Source organism: Giraffa tippelskirchi, chromosome 2 (genome assembly GCF_054371585.1).
Source record: "Giraffa tippelskirchi isolate mGirTip1 chromosome 2, T2T-mGirTip1v1.2.pri, whole genome shotgun sequence".
NCBI lineage: Eukaryota > Metazoa > Chordata > Mammalia > Artiodactyla > Giraffidae > Giraffa > Giraffa tippelskirchi.
Genome location: NC_137276.1, coordinates 27,835,364 through 27,849,599, shown reverse-complemented (window position 1 = coordinate 27,849,599; position 14,236 = coordinate 27,835,364). Strand labels below are relative to the sequence as shown.

Genomic DNA, 14,236 nt, shown 5'->3' with positions numbered 1-14,236 from the left:
ATAGGGAAGACATTTAGTAGTCATTGTCAGGAAAAAGACTGAGTAAGGGTACATATTTGAAAGAGAAATATCAATAACCTCAGATATGTAGATAACACCACCTTTATGGCAGAAAGTGAAGAGGAGCTAAAGAACCTCTTGATGAAGGTGAAAGAGGAGAGTGAAAAAGTTGGCTTAATGCTCAACATTCAAAAAACTAAGATGATGGCATCTGGTCCCATTGCTTCACAGCAAATAGATGGGGAAACAATGGAAACAGTGACAGACTTTATTTTCTTGGGCTTCAAAATCACTGCAGATGGTGACTGCAGCCATGAAATTAAAAGCTGCTTGCTCCCTGGAAGAAAAGCTATGAGAAACCTAGACAGTATATTAAAAAGCAGAGACATTTCTTTGCTGACAAAGGTCTGTCTAGTCAAAGGTATGGTTTTTCCAGTAGTTATGTATGGATGTGAGAGTTGGACCATAAAGAAAGCTGAGCACTGAAGAATTGATGCTTTTGAACTGTGGTGTTGGAGAAGACTCTTTGAGAGTCCCTTGGACTGCAAGATCAAACCAGTCAATCCTAAAGGAAATCAGTCTTGAATATTCATTGGAAGGACTGATGCTAAAGCTGAAGCTCTAATACTTTGGCCACTTGATGTGAAGAGCTGACTCATTAGAAAAGACCCTGATGCTAGGAAAGATTGAAGGTGGAGGAGAAGGGGATGACAGAGGATGAGATGGTTGGATGGCATCACCGACTCAATGAACGTGAGTTTGGTTAAGCTTCTTGAGGTGGTGAAGGACAGGGAAGCCTGGCTTCCTGTGGTCTTGTGGTCTCTTAGTTCCTGACCAGAGATTGAACCCAGGGCACCCAGCAGTGGAAGCTCACAGTCCCTGGACTGCCAGGTAATTTCAAGAGTTATTAGCTTTGATCCACTTGGAAATGAGCTGGTAAATTGTTCAAGGCCTAACTGGAGACTGAAAGAAAAAAATGATAAAATGATAAAATTTGGCTGATGAATTTATGTAATGTGCTAAGTATTGGAACAGGCAAGGTTGGGCACACTTACGTAAGTATCTCTTTCCGGTGCCTTTTTTTTTCTTCTTTTGGTTGTGCCACATGGCATGCAGGTTCTTAGTTCCTTGACTAGGGATCAAACCTGTGTTCCCTGTAGTGTTAATGTGGAGTCTTAACCACTGGACCACCAGAGAACTTCCTCCTGTGCTCTTTTTTTCTTTCTTGTTCTGTAATAAAATATATGACTATATTAGTTTGGAGATTGTTGAGCAACACATTAGAGTGTGACTTTAATTTGAGTCAGGCTGACTTTGGCATCTTGGTAGCTTGAGTGGCCTCAGATTTATGGGCATTTGAGCACAGTTAGGGAAAATAAAGGTACTGTGTTTTTTTTTTCCCTTGAGAATATTTATATCAATAAGATGGCTCCCAGAGGCCTATATTTTGATGACTTTACGTTGTCATTTCTTTCTACTGGCGTGTTAGTCACTCAATTGTGTCCAACTCTTTGCAGCCCCATGGGCTGCAGCCCTCCAGGCTCCTTTGTTCATGGAATTCTCTAGGCAAAAATACTGGAGTGGGTTGCCATTCCCTTCTCCAGGGTATCTTCCCAACCCAGGGATCGAACCTGGGACTCCCAAATTGCAGGCAGATTCTTTACCAGCCGAGCCACCAGGGAAGCCCCATGATCTGAACCTTCATTTGACAATTCTAAACCAACAAGTTCTTCTAAACCTTTGTTTGTCCTCAGGATTAGAAAATGAAGACTTTCTTGAGAAGAAACAGTTCTACATAGTCTTTTTATTAATCAGGCTCTTCCTTTTTCTCTTCCTAGTACTCAAACACACCATCAGAACCAGTCTCCTGGTACATTTTCCACTACTCATATCTGAAAGGAAGCTGTGAAGGAAAGGACTTTTTTTTTTGGCTGTGCTGCATGCCTTTCAGGACCTTAATTCTCCATCCAGGGATTGAACCTGCACTCTGGGCAGTGAAAGTGTAGAGTCCTAACCACTGGACCACCAGGGAATTGCCATAAAGGGCATTCTTAATATCTTGGCTCTCAACAGCAGAAGCAAAGAAACCTAATTTCTTTCTAGTAGAGTTTAGCGGACAAGGTGACAGTGCGGTGGATGTCTCTATTGCTAGTATTGCTCTCATTGACATTGTCCTTTTTAACACAGCCACCTCTTGAGGCCTGAAATTTCTCTCTGGATATGTGTTCCAGTTTGCCATGACAGCAGTCAGATGAATAAAAAGAGGGAAAGCCAGATATAGCCTTGTTTTTAACAGGGAGGCAGGCAGAGTCCCTTTTTTCTCTTCTACCCATTCAAACCTAGGGCAAGTGCCAAGAGGGTTTCAGAAGGAGCCAGGTGTTTGAAATTCACTGTGCAGTTTTTGTTAGGAGAGATAGTGAAGAGTTCTGTCCTAGCCTTACCTTCTTTAACCACCTCTCTGTGCTCACAGATGTTCAGTTGGTCACCCCAATTTCTAAAATGATATTGGGTATGTTTATGAAAAGGGTGAGTACATTTGTCTTTTCTCTACTGCACCCATTAAAAGATAGAGTGGGATATAGAGCAAAATGAAGATCAGGTTATTTTATCTCAGAGATCATCTTAAACAAGAGTTGTAGATGGAGAGCAGTGACTACCTTAAGCTATCAGTTTTGCTTCTGGAAACAAGGAGATAAGATGCTCCTTTCCAGTTTTGAGATCTTTGTTTCTTTATTTTGGTCTTTGGAGGTCTGAAGGACTTAGATGGACAAGCACTCCTGGCTGCCTGTTGGCTGGCTTCTCTTTGCATGCCTCTTCAGTAACACCAGCCTTCTGTTACCACTGTATGTTGAGTTGTGAAGGGCTGCCACATGTGCACGTATCACAACTGACCTTTCCTTGTTCCACGCTTGTTGAGTGATTATTTGCCCGTTTGTAGAACTCACATTATTTCTTTGGGTTTCTGGCCCATTGTGAAGTGGGGCCATCCAGGAAGTGGACTGATACACTGTACATCAGAGGGGAATAAATTGGCATTTGATTTGGTGGAAAGGCCGGGCCAGATGTAGTGTGGGAGCAAGGGTTTTTCTGCAGTCAACCACATAGCTTGCTTCCAGGTGTCCTGGAAAGCAGCTTGGGAACTGGAGGCTAAGGGTAGTTGGGGACATTAATTGGTGAGCAAGAGGATCAAAAGGACTTCAGTGTTATCTGTGATGGGCCCTTAATTGTAAAAAATCCTCTAAAAGTATAGGGACAAATGAAATTTTTCTGATACTAGTAGGAATTTTTCAACTGATTATTTTTCCTTTTCAAGTAAAGTGAGTTATTCATTGGCAGAAAAATATAAAACTTAATGAGAAAACTTCATTTCATGTGAGTTTTTCATGAAGGTTCATTCTTCTCTTTGGGCAACAACAGGTTTAAGAAAACTGCCTTAGTATTGGTAATAAAGGGAGAGCTAAGATAATATTATGACCACCCTACTATGGGCTAGATTGGTATCTTCAGACTGTAGTTGCATTCTGTTAATGGATCGTGATATCATTTTAAAGGGTTACACAGCATTTTTTCCTCAAATTTTTAGTATGAAAAATTTCAAACATACCAAATTGAAATATAGTGAGCACCTGCATCCCATACTTGAGTCAAAATTACTAACATTTACCCATATTTGCTTTATCCATATATATGTGTTTTTTTTTCATACACCACTTGAAAATAAGTTGCAGATGTGTTGACATTTCAGGATGGATCCTAAGTTAGGAAATTCTCCTATATAATCATAGCACCATTATCATACCTAAGAAACTGAGCAGTAATTTACCAATATTAGTGAATATCCAGTCCATTTATTAAAATTTCCCATTTGTTCCCAAACTACCTTGTATATCTATAGCTGGTTTTACCAACCAAAATCCATGTAGAATTCTCATTTCATTATGTAGTTATATCTCTTTAGACTTTAAAAATCTAATATAATTTTCTCTACCCTATTTATTATTTTTTTCTTGGTATTGACTTTTTGAAGAGACTAGGCCTTTTATCTTTAGAATGTTTTACATTCTGGGTTTGTCTGTGTCCTTGTGGTGTCATTTCACTTGTTACTGTACTTCAGATATTTCCGTTCTAGAGGTTAGAGTTAAAAGCTTGACTCAATTCAGGTTAAACATTTTGGGCATAGATGATACTGTGTACTTCATATTATATCACCACAGGAGGCACATACTGTCAAGTTGTCCTGCTGTTGATGGTGTTAAATTTGGTTATTGCTTCTGGTGGTGACTGCCATATCTCTTCATTGTAAAATAAATTTATATTTCTCTCTGTGATTAGTAGATAATCTGTGAAGTAATAATTTGACATCTTGCAAATATCCTGTTTCTAATATCCTTTTACCTAATGATTATCCACTGAATTTTTGCCAGAATCACTTATTTTACTAGGGGAGGGGATTTGCAGAATGATGGTTTTCTAATTTTGTTTTTCTTTCTATATTATTAGTGGTGTTCTCTAGAATAGTTCTCCTCTGTAAACTGGAGGATGAATCAGTTTCTCCTGAAAAGGCAAGGAAAATGCCTAATTCTTTCCCTTAAATTGCCAACTTTCAGATAAGGAGTTTGTGTAGTAATGAGCACTAATGGGGGCAAATGAGGCGTTTTCCACTTTGGAGCAGCTTGTGAATTTTTATTCAGTGTTTATAGTTAATTATATTTATGATCATTTTTGGTACATAAGTAATTCCAAATTTGGTCAATGAGAGCCCCTTCAAACTAATTCCTTTGTTTCTTTGATATGACACCTTTGAGCACTTCCTTGTTTTCTGGTACAAGCTGTGGGCCTTAAAAAGAATAGAATAGAAAGCATCAGTGTATCACACATAATAAAGAGAATATCTGATTATTCAATTAGCATAATGTCCCCAGGGTTCATCTAGGTTGTTAAAAATGGCAGATTTCCTTTTTTTTTGTTTATGGCTGAAGCAGTTCTATTTATATGGTTGTTTCTCTCTGGGTGAATCAGCTTTTGCAAGGCAGAAATTAATTTGAGACCATTTGAATCATAACAGTCCTGGAGAATGTTAGAATAAGTATTCTTCCCCAAGGAAATAAAGATTGTGGGTGTAATCATGATTAGTCACTTTGTACCTTGTATATTATCTGTTTTACATGATGTTAAACTGATTGTTCAGGAAAGAGTGGATAGCACATCATGTTAGACATGGCCTGGCCATCCTTTTGAGTTCTTTTGGTAGATCAAGCAGGTAGTAAGTTATGATAGAAAGATTTGAAACAGAATCTTTTATAGGAACTTTGATCTTGGCAGAAATTCATTTATATATTAAGCCAACAGGTATTTCTCAAGCACTTCAATGTGTGCCAGACACTGAATTACGTATTAAGGACCTAGTTTTCAAGGAGGCCAACTTAGGTTCCTGTCCTCATAAAGTTTATGGTCTAGTGGGTGGGTGATATGAGAGACTCTGGAATTTGAGTGGACAGCTGGGCGGTGGTTTGAAGTCTTCCCAGCTTCCACATATGACCTTAGGAAATTGTTGTGTGCCCTGGTGTACTGAAAGAGGTTCTAGGGTCTTCAGAAGAACAGTCTTGGTGTTTGTCAGCTTTATCTCTCCCATTCTCTGCCCTCACTCTGGCTGCCTGGCAGTAACCTTGTGCATGGCAGCTTCATTAGCTGCTTTAGGGCTTTGGCTGTCTTAGGGCTCAATTAATCCATTTATATTCATCTTTGATTAATCAGTCTGTGCATCTCAGAGCTGAACTGACTAAAATTGTACTACAAGGATAAGATATCAATGACTGATTGTGTTTCCTAATAAAAGTCAACTTCTAATAAAATTTTGCTTTCAGGCTTGGACTTCTAATGTAGTTGATAGGATTCTGCAGTCTAGGGGCACAAAACAAAAATTTTAATAGCTACTTAGTTAAGGTCCTGGAATGTGAAGTGAAGTGGGCCTTAGAAAGCATCACTACGAACAAAGCTAGCGGAGGTGATGGAATTCCAGTTGAGCTATTTCAAATCCTCAAAGGTGATGCTGTGAAAGTGCTACACTCGATATGCCAGCAAATTTGGAAAACTCAGCAGTGGCCACAGGACTGGAAAAGGTCAGTTTTCGTTCCAATCCCAAAGAAAGGCAATGCCAAAGAATGCTCAAACTACCGCACAATTGCACTCATCTCACATGCTAGTAAAGTAATGCTCAAAATTCTCCAAGCCAGGCTTCAGCAATACGTGAACCGTGAACTTCCAGATGTTCAAGCTGGTTTTAGAAAAGGCAGAGGAACCAGAGATCAAATTGCCACTATCCGCTGGATCATCGAAAAAGCAAGAGAGTTCCAGAAAAATATCTATTTCTGCTTTATTGACTATGCCAAAGCCTTTGACTGTGTGGATCACAATAAACTGTGGAAAATTCTGAAAGAGATGGGAATACCAGACCATCTGACCTGTCTCTTGAAAAACCTGTATGCAGGTCAGGAAGCAACAGTTAGAACTGGACATGGAACAACAGACTGGTTCCAAATAGGAAAAGGAGTCCGTCAAGGCTGTATATTGTCACCCTGCTTATTTAACTTATATGCAGAGTACATCATGAGAAACGCTGGGCTGGAAGAAACACAAGCTGGAATCAAGATTGCCAGAAGAAATATCAATAACCTCAGATATGCGGATGACACCACCCTTATGGCAGAAAGTGAAGAAGAACTAAAGAGCCTCTTGATGAAGGTGAAGGAGGAGAGTGAAAAAGTTGGCTTAAAGCTCAACGTTCAGAAAACCAAGATCATGGCATCTGGTCCCATCACTCCATGGGAAATAGATGGGGAAACAGTGGAAACAGTGTCAGACTTTATTTTTTTGGGCTCCAGAATCACTGCTGATGGTGACTGCAGCCATGAAATTAAAAGACCCTCGCTCCTTGGCAGGAAGGTTATGGCCAACCTAGATAGCATATTTAAAAGCAGAGACATTACTTTGCCAACAAAAGTCCGTCTAGTCAAGGCTATGGTTTTTCCAGTGGTCATGTATGGATGTGAGAGTTGGACAGTGAAGAAAGCTGAGCGCTGAAGAATTGATGCTTTTGAACTGTGGTGTTGGAGAAGACTCTTGAGAGTCCCTTGGACTGCAAGGAGATCCAATCAATCCATCCTAAAAGAGATCAATCCTGGGTGTTCATTGGAAGGTCTGATGTTGAAGCTGAAACTCCAATACTTTTGGCATCTCATGCGAAGGGTTGACTCATTGGAAAAGACCCTAATGCTGGGTAGGATTGGGGGCGGGAGGAGAAGAGGACGACAGAGGATGAGATGGTTGGATGGCATCACCAACTCGATGAACACGGGTTTGGGTAGACTCCGGGAGTTGGTGATGGACAGGGAGGCCTGGCGTGCTGCGGTTCATGGGGTCGCAGAGAGTCGGACACAACTGAGCGACTGAACTGAACTGAACTGAACTAAGGTGCTAAAAGAATGAGGGGAATTCCATGGTGATCCAGTGGCTAGAACTCGAAGCTTCCATTGCTGAGGGGCCGGGTTTGATCCCTGGTTGGGGAGCTGAGATCCTGCAAGCCATGAGCTGTGACCAAAAAAATAAAAATTCACAACTTAATCAGGCTAATGGCATAAAAAAATAAAAGAATGAGGAAAGTCCTTTTCTATAGCTCAAATTTAATAATCCCAGTTCAAAAGTAACATGAGCAGCCCATTGTCTTTAGCCCAGCAGCCTCACCTGAGGAAAAAAGTATCAAAACTCACAGTGACTTTGAATAGGATTTGACTTCAGATTAGCAGAACATCCCGTTATATGTTTATCTTTTGAATCGCAGAGAAAGCGCCCTTATTTAGAAGTAACCCTTGAGAAACTTGAGTTCTCAGAAAGAATGCTATTTAGAAATGTCCTTTTTCCTAAGGAAAAAGGAATATTCCTAGGATTTTCAAGGGTGGAGAGAGGTAGTAAGGCAGTGAAGCAATTAAACAATTAAGATCTTTCTAAAAGAGGAAGTTGGAGGAAAAATGTTACTCAAACAAATGTCCACAAAAAGACCTCATCATTTGCTTGATAGCTTATTGTGTTTAAAGTGCAGTTTTATCTCCTTGGCTTTTTTTCTGGGATGAGTGTACGTCCAGGGTACATCCCTAATACCTGTTATAGCCCAATACTTTTGGTGACCAGAGCCCAGTGACTGGCAGAGGATCCTGTTCCCTCTGGCCCAGGAAGAGGAGTTCTCTTTTGGTTCAGCCCACCTGGAAAGAAGCATTGTGGGATTAATAGTCAAGGGAAAGTGGATTTCTGTTGAAATCCAGAATCCAAATATGGCTCATTAATCCTCCCAAGTGAGCCCAAGATTAGCATCTTAATCAGTCTCATTTCAGAGGTTTTAAAGACTTACTCTGTTCTCTAGGTTCTTTATAAGGGAGAAAATGAGCAGTGGCTGTAGTTGATAGAGCTCTTTGGAATTTAGAGAATGGGAGCTGTTGCTAGGGTCCTAAGTGGTCCTAGGTAGGCTGCAGCCTTAAGAATCAGCAAAACTGGGTTGTGTGTATGCAGTAACTGAAGGCAGAGAGCAGGAAATATTTATGTTGCTAATAGTCTTCCTCTAAAAGCTCAGAAGGGAAAGAATTGGCTTACTTCCCTACCATTTAGTGTTTTAGTGTTATCTAGAATGTAAGTCCATCTCTACTTCCTCTTTAATTTACTGGTGTCAGGACATGTAATCATCAACTGATAGTGGATTTTTTCGAATTTTCATTTTGAAATAATTTCAAACTTAAAGAAATGTTGCAAGAATAATACAGAGGTCTCCTATATACTTTTGTTTTTATTATTCTCTTTCTTTCTATACACACACATACATACATATATACTATTTTTTTAAATCATTTGAGAGTAGATTATATATATATTACAGTCTTATCACTCAATACTTCAATGTATATTTGCTATGAACAAGGATAACCTTTTACATAATCTTTAATACAGTATCAAGTTCAAGAATTTTAGCATTGATACAATACTATTCATATTCCAATTCTGTCAGTTGTCCCAATAATAAATTTTTTAGTTTTTTCCTTTTCAGTCAAGGATCACCTATTGCATTTAGCTGTCATATTTCTTTAGTCTTCTTTAATCTGAAACAGTTCTACAGCCTTTTTTGGTCTTTCATGACATTGAATTTTTTTAATGAATACCAGCCATTTTTTTCTTCTTTTCTTCCTATCAAGAATGTTCTTCATTTGGGTTAGTCTAGTATTTCCTCATGATGATTCAGGTAGTATGTATTTGGCATGAATCTACACACCACTGAGCTTTCCTGGTGGTTCAGACCATAAAGAATCCATCTGCAGTGTGGGAGACCTGGGTTCGATCCTTGTTCTGGGAAGATCTCCTAGAGAAGGAAATGATAACCCATTCCAGTATTGTTGCTTGGAGAATTCTATGGACAGAGGAGCATGGTGGGCTACAGTCCATGGGGTCGCAAGGAGTTGGACACAACTGAAGTAACTTAGCACATACCCACCACTACTGATAATAGTGTCCTTCTTAGGCCACCCCTCACCCCTCATTGGTGATATTAATTTTGATCACTTCATCAAGGTGTTAACTTTATTTCTCCACTGAATAGATACTGTGATCCCCTTGGAACTCACAAGCAGTTTGTGGGGTGACATATTAAGACCTTGTTTTGCTCCTCATTAAACTTTTGGTGGCTCAGTGGTAAAGAACCAGCCTGCCAATGCAGGAGACATGGGTTTGATCCCTGGGTTGGGAAGATTCCCTTGGAGAAGGAAATGGCAACCCACTCTAATATTCTTGCTGTGAAATCTCATGGACAGAGGACCCTGGAGGGCTACAGTCCATAGGGTTGCAAAAGAATAGGACATAGCTGAGCGACTAAATAACAGCAATGACAAGCTTTTCTCCCATGATTTATCATATGTTGATGATTCTTGCCTGAATCATTTTCAGGTTGCAGTGGTGGAAAATTTGAATGGTTGCTTAAAACATCTGTTCTTAAAGGACTTGTTCTTAGGTATAAGAAGAAAATGTGAATTTTCTTCCTAGCTTGCTTATGTTTGTTTCTGTCTAAGAAATACAATCACATGCTCTGAAGATCTGTATTTCTTTATGGCTTTGGTGATGCTGCTGTTGTTCTTGTGTTTTTTTAAAAATTTATTTATGTATTTTATTTTTTGGCTGTGCTAGGTTTTTGTTGCTGTACTGGCTTTTCTCTAGTTGTGGAGAGCAGGGGCTACACTCTAATTGTGGTGCATGATTGGGTTGGGATGTGATCACTTGTGGTGATTTCTCTTGTTGCAGAGCACAGGTCCTAGGACACACAGGCTTCAGCAGTTGCGGCCCCCACGATAAGGGCACAGGTTCAGTAGTTGCGGCACACAGGCTTAGTTACTCTGTGGCATGTGGGATCTTCCTGGATTGGGGATCCAACCCGTGTCTCCTGCATTGCCAAGCGGATTCTTTACCACTGAGCCACCAGGGAAGCTTGTGATGCTGTTTTTTAAAAATATCCAGTAACTTGGAGAATTCCTTGGGAGTCCAGTGGTTAGGACTGGGAGCTCTCACTGCCAAGGGCCAGGGTTCGATCCCTGGTCGGGTAATTAAAATCCCATAAGTCACATGGCATGGCCAAAAAAATTTTAAAAAGCCAGTAACTTAAAAACTCTTTTAGTTGTTGTTGTTAATAATTTTATTTATTTTTGATTGTGCTAGGTCTTTGTTGCTGCACAAGCTTTTCTCTAGTTGTGGAGAGCAAGGCCTGCTCTTCATTGCAGTGCACAGGCTTCTCATTTTAGTAGCTTCTCCTGTTGCGCAGCATAGGGTCTAGGGTGAGCGAGCTTCAGTAGTTGCAGCTCATGGGCTCTAGAGCACAGGCTCAGTAGTCGTGGTGCACAGGCTCCATGGCACATAGGATTTTCCTGGATCAGGGATCCAACTCATGTCTACTGCATTGGCAGACAGATTCTTACCACTGAAACACCAAGGAAGCCAAAACACTTTTTAGTTTTGAAAATTGGGAAAAGGTTTATCTCAGTGAGGCTTGACCGAGGGTTTGGTGATTTCCTAGAATATGGCAACATCATCAGTAGAATGAATTTGTTCTCTGCTCAACCAGCAGCATAAATGCTTTTCTCCTAAGCCAGACTGGGAACAGCCTTGTGAAGCTGATACCCTTCTGTTTTTTTCTTTTCTCCTTTTAATAAGTGGGATAACAATATGAATGCATCATATATCAACATTTCTCAAATATATTTTAGAAGCCTGGTTGAGCTCATGAAGAACTTTTACTTCAGCTTTTTAAAATATATAGTTTTGAAATGCCCATCATTCAGGAACTTTAAGAGAAAAAACTGATTTTAGAAAATCACTCCCCATTCTTATTTACTATCACCCTTTTCTCTCCTTCACTCTTTTTTCTCTACATTTTTCTTTTTGCTTCTACTTTCTTTTTATTCCTTTGAAGGGTCTGATCAATATGCATGAATGAGCCTCCCTAAGAAAAGAAAAGGTAGGAAAAAAAGTATTACTCTTGAGTCTTATGCTTTGCTGTTACTATGGTGAAGAGTAGGCTGATGATATGACATTACTAATGAAAACCTTACTAGTTATCAGTTATGTTTTGTAGAGGAAACCTTGCCCATGAAAAATTAAGAGAGAGAGAGAAAAATAGGGAAAGAAAATAAATGGAACTAGAGAGGTAGAAAATAAGGAGGAAAGAACAGAAAGGAGCAGAAGAAAAGAACTTGGAGGGAAGGACCAAGATTACAGAGCTGCTCAATAGGAAAGTGGGAATCAACTCTAACATTTACCTTTACCCAGTCTACTGTTTCAGCTTTCCCCTTTCAGTAGAGTGTGCTGCAAGATAGGATGAGGTCGGGATGAATCAAATGGTCCCAGCTTTGATTCCTTGGATCCATCCATTCAGAACTGAAAGGTTTACCCTGTGATAAGGTGACTTGATAGCCTGATCCTAGTAGGTTATGGTGGAAGAGTCTATTAAGAGATGCCTTTTGGGCAGCTAGCATTAACAGTTATTTTTAACTGTTAATGAAACTCCCATTTCAATCCCTTCATTCTTTAGGCTCCTACACTGGCTACTATGAGAAGCAGTCAAAATTAGCAGCTATACAAAATGAAGTACCTCTTGTCTCCCCAGTCACTTCCAAAATAAACAGGGAGTAATACTGTCCGTATTTTGTCTCACTTTACTCTGAAGCCTACCGATAGAGGAAGCATGGATTAGTGTGTAGTGATTTCTAGGCTCTGCCCTCTGGACAGATTCCCCTGAGTGTTGTGGCTGAGTGACAGGACCATGTGGCAGGAGTGCAGCTGGAAGTATATCATCGGCAGATTTGGGTTGGGTAAATATAGCAGGAGCAGGATGTCAGTGTGGGAGATGGATTGTTCTGGGAAAGGAAGTGTTGTCTTTCGTCTGAGAAACAATTTCCTGCACTTCTGGGACTCTTGCTTTCTTCTTTTTTTTTTTTTTCCAGGGCAGAACAGGAGTTGGCAGGAGTTGGGTACACTTGGTGTATTCTATCTCTGGGTGTCTGTCTGTTCCTACATTTGAAGATGGGAGTAGAAATCAGATCTGTTTGGGCAGTTAGCAATAAACAGCCATACCCTTTTGCTTTATAGTTCACTTTTTGCAGTCTTAAAATTATAGCACATACCTGTATAGAGTCTCTTTTTTAAAAGTAACTTTTCTTTTTTTTTTTAAGTAAAACAGACAAGTTGAAAGACAAATGTAATTATACAAAGAAAATCAACTCTATTGAAAGTCAGACATGAGGCACCAGCTGGCAGGAAACAGCTGGGATGTTTCTGGGGGCTAGACTCTTCACACCAGAACTTAACTCTTTAAGCTATCTCTGTTATCTGAACTACTTAAGGTGGCTGCCTACCTATCAGCAATCTATATAAAAGACTAAATCTACTAAATAATGTGACCTTTGACAAATGACTAGAACTTTGCAATTTATAAAGTGTGCTTTTGCATAATTTTAAAACTTTTTAAAAATGTTTTTATTTTAGAATAGATTTAGATATAATGAGAAATTGTAAAGAAGTTCCCATATACCCTACACCAAGCTTCTCTTATTATTAACATCTCACATTAGTATGGTACATTTGTCACAATTAGCGAACCTATCTGATACAATATATTAACTGAAGTCTATTCAGATTTCCTTGGTTTTCACCTAATGGTTCCAGAATCCCATCCAGGATGCCATATTACATTTAGTTGTCATGTTTCCTCAGGCTCCTCTTCACTGCGATAGTTTGCATATTTTTTTTTCTTTAATGTTTCATAACAACCCACAAAATTGACTGAGCCTTTATTAGTATCCTCCTTTTACAGATAAAATTCAGGCTCTGGAAAGGCTAAGTAACACGTTCAAGGTTATACAGTTAGTAAAAGTTTCTATTAAAATGTGATTATGATTTGGAAAAAGACAATGAAGTAGCTATTTGCTTTTAATATGGATGAGGGCAGAACTGTAGCCAACTTTCCAGTGGGCCATTTGTAGAAGAGGAATAAGAGACTGATTTGAATAAATATTAGTTGTTTTTGGACCTTTCTGTCTTACCTGGATATAAATTAACATTATTATTTTAGTAATAGTCCCATGGGACATGCCCGTTCTCTTTGTAATTCTGTCTATCAAAGGAGCGGATTCCAGAAAATTCTGGACTGCCTGATAAATTGACCTTGTTCTCTAGCAGCAGGCTTGCTGCTCGCTGGTGCTTGTTGTTAGACATCCAAGTTCAGTAGGAAGGTCCACTGAAAGCCTAGCATACGCACTAACACAACCAGACTGTTTCTGGCATCATGTGGAAGTGACTGGGTCTAAAGCACGTGAATTTTTTGTAAAGTTCTAGAGTCTAATTGAGCAGGCTGAAGTTCTGGCTTGAGCTTAGGAGATTCACAGAATTGTAGTGCTGAGAGGTGGTAGAGAAATGAAAAATCCACCAGGACATGGCAGTTACAAGCTCTGAATATTTTATTCAGTGGGGTAAGGTGGAGGAGGGGAGAGGAGGTAAAGTGTAGTATGTTACTGATGATGCTAGATACTATTAAAAGATAATTTCAGGGTGATGGAAACTATAGGGGTACAAATCAGATCTTGAGGGAATAGCATCTCTTGCCTAGAGAAGTATCCATGGGATTGTAACTGTGTCTTAAAGGGCAACTTTTAAAGTTCTC

At 39.6% G+C, this 14,236-nt stretch overlaps 1 protein-coding gene across 50 annotated transcripts in view; it reads left to right on the top strand.

The window, feature by feature from the left end:
• GBF1 (golgi brefeldin A resistant guanine nucleotide exchange factor 1) overlaps nucleotides 1-14,236 on the top strand; it is a 120,207-nt gene that overhangs the window by 19,969 nt on the left and 86,002 nt on the right. The gene's annotated exons all lie outside the window — the stretch shown is intronic.